Raw genomic sequence first — 3,462 nt, 5'->3', positions numbered from 1 at the left:
GCTATACTAATGAAGACATCATGATAGACACATAGATCAATGGAATATAACTGAAAGTTATATAGCTGCAGTATTTCAAAGCTATACTAATGAAGGCATAATGATAGACATATAGATCAATGGAATATAACTGAAGTTCAGAAATAAACCCTTAAATTTATGGTCAGCTCAAGACAATGTAATTGGGAAATAATTGTCTTCTCAACAAATTGGTGCAGGACAACTGGACATCCACATGCAAAAGAATGAAGTTGAACCCCTACCTCACACTATATACAAAAGTTAACTGAAAATGGAACATAGACCTAAATGTAAGAACCAAAACTACAAAAACCCTAAAAGAAAGCATAGGGATAAATTTTTATTACATTAGGTTAGGAAATGGATTCTTAGATATAACATGAAAAGTACAGACCACAAAGGAAAAAAAAATTAGGTACACTGGACTTCATCAAAATGGAAACCCTGTGTAAGGCACAGGATATCATCAAAAAACTGAAGAGACCCACAGAGTGGGAGAAAATACTTCTAAATTATATATATCTGCTGAAGGACTTGTATCCAGAATATATAAAGAACTCTTACGATTAAACAGTCCAAAGACAAAATATCCAGTTACAAAAATGAGTAAACAATTTTCATAGACATCAATCTAAAGAAGATCTACACATGGCCAATAACTATATATGAAAATATACTCAACATCATTAGTCATCAGGCAAACCCCAATGAGACACCACCTCCCACCTGCCAGGATAGCTATAACTTTTAAAACAAAAACAGAAAGAAACAAACAAAAACACTGGCAATAATGAGCATTGATAAAGATCTGGGGAAATTGGGTCCCACATATGTTGCTGGTGGGACTGCAGAACTGATCAGCCTCTTTGGAAAAGTTAGGCAATTCCTCAAAAGGTTAAACATGGAGTTAGCATATGACCCAGTGATTTCATCCCTAAGTATCTACCCACGAGAAATGAACATCTATGTTCACACAAAATTTATATACAAATTCTCATGGCAGCATTATTCATAATATTCAAACTACAGAAACAACCAAAATATCCATCAGCTGACCAATGAATAAACAAAATGTAGTCTAACCACAAAGTGGGATATTATTCAGCCATAAAGGGATGGAAGCTCTAATATAAGTTCCAACATGGACAGACCTAGAAAACTTTATGCTAAGTGTAAGAAAGCAGACATAAAAGACCACATATTGCATGACTGCATTTATGTGAAGTATCTAGAACAGGCAATCCATAGAGACAGAGTAGCTTAGCGGCTGCCGTAGTTGGAGGGAGGAGGAAATGAGGAATGATTGCTGATGGGTATAAGGTTTCTTTGGGGGGTAATGAAGTTTTCTAAAATTAGGTAGTAGTGATGATTGTACACCTCTGTGCCTACACTGAACACCACTGAGTTGTATACTTCAACACAGTGAATTTTATGGAATACAAATTGTATTTCAATGTAGTTATTATTAAGTAGAAGAATGTTGTTAAAGCTTTTTTAACTCAGGCTGGGCGCAGTGGCTCATGCCTGTAATCCCAGCACTTTGGGAGGCTGAGGCAGGCAGATTACGAGGTCAGGAGATGGATACCTCCCTGGCTAACATGGTGAAACCCCTTCTCTAATAAAAATACAAAAAAATTAGCCGGGTGTGGTGGCGGGCGTCTGTAGTCCCAACTACTCAGGAGGCTGAGGCAGGGAGGCGGAGCTTGCAGTGAGCCGAGACTGTGCCACTGCACTCCAGCCTGGGTGACAGAGCCAGACTCCGTCTCAAAAAAAGAGAAAAAAAAGTTTTTTAACTCACTTAAACATTCTAGCATTTTCCTCATTTGTCAAATGGTATTCTATCAGTCCATTCTAGCATTGCCATAAAGAAACACCTGAGACTGGGTAATTTGTGAAGAGGTTTAGTTGGCTCACAGTTCTGCAGGCTGCACAGGAAGCTTGCAGGCTTCTGCTTCTGCGGAGGCCTCCGGGAACTTTTATTCACGGTGGAAGGTAAAGAGGGAGCAGGCATCTCCCACGGCAGGAGCAGGAGCAAGGGGCTGAGAGGTGGGTGCTACACACTTTCAAAACAACCAGATCTCATGAGAACTCATTCACCCTACGGTATCAATGGGGGATGGTGCTAAAGCATTCATGAGAACTCTTGCCCCGTGATCCAGTCACCTCTCGCCAGGCCCCACCTCCAACACTGGGGATTAAAATTCAACATGAGGTTTGGTGGGGACGCAGATCCAAACCATGTCAAGTATATTACTTGAATTATGAATATCATTGATTATTGTAAGGGACAAATGTGATCATGTATTAAATATGTTTGAAAACTTAAAAAACGGCTATAGAATTGCCTTTATGAAAAACTGTAGCATAGGAACTTATAAAATGTATTTCAGACACTGGACAGGCTGCAGTGCAGGGAGGAGGGATCCAAACAGTTTCTAGTTGTTTCAGTAAGTTGAGGGAAAAAAACAAAAAAACAGAGAATGGAGTTTGGAGAGGCAAAGGCACCTAGAATGTGCTTAACTGAGTACTGGGGAGTGGGGTGCTTCGTGGAGAGAGGAACTCAGGGAAGTACTGAGCACTGACCCAGTACTGGGGAGTGGGGCGCTTCATGGAGAGAGAAACTCAGGGAAGTACTGAGAGTACTGAGCACTGACTGACCCAGTACTGGGGAGTGGAGCGCTTCATGGAGAGAGGAATTCACGAAAGTACTGAGCACCGACCCAGTACTGGGGAGTGGGGTGCTTCGTGGAGAGAGAAACTCAGGGAAGTACTGAGCACTGATTCTGCATGTGTGGGGCTCGATTTCACAATCCCGAAAAAGAACCACCGGAAAGTAGCAGCTGAACAATCACCAGAGCTCACAGAGGGTTGGGAATCGTTTCCATGCCTACCAGTCAGAATCAAGAGACTTCATGGGGCAATGGGCAGAGTCCCCAGTTCATGATGCTGTGTGGCAGGTACCATGAAGGGGGTGAGGCAGGAGGAGGGGGTGAGGCTGGAAGAGGAGATGAGGCTGAAGGATGGGTGAGGCTGGACGAAGGTGAGACTGGAGGAGGAGGAAGGGGGTGAGGCTCGAGGATGGGGTGAGGCTGGAGGAGGGGGTGAGGCTGGAGGGGAGGTGAGGCTGGAGAAGGGGGTAAGGCTGGAAGAGGGAATGAGGCTGGAGGAGGGGTGAGGCTGGAGGAGGGGGTGAGGCTGGAGGAGGGGGTGAGGTTGGACAGGGGTAAGGCTGGAGGAGGGGGTGAGGCTGGAAGAGGGAATGAGGCTAGAGGAGGGGTGAGGCTGGAGGAGGGGTGAGGCTGGAAGAGGGAATGAAGCTAGAGGAGGGGTGAGGCTGGAGGAGGGGGTGAGGCTGGAGGAGGGGGTGAGGCTGGAAGAGGGAATGAGGCTGGAGGAGGGGTGAGGCTGGGCAGGAGTGAGGCTGGAGGAGGGGGTGAGGCT

This window comes from Mandrillus leucophaeus, unplaced genomic scaffold (genome assembly GCF_000951045.1).
Source record: "Mandrillus leucophaeus isolate KB7577 unplaced genomic scaffold, Mleu.le_1.0 Scaffold898, whole genome shotgun sequence".
NCBI classification, from domain to species: domain Eukaryota; kingdom Metazoa; phylum Chordata; class Mammalia; order Primates; family Cercopithecidae; genus Mandrillus; species Mandrillus leucophaeus.
Note: the sequence above shows the minus strand (reverse complement) of the source record.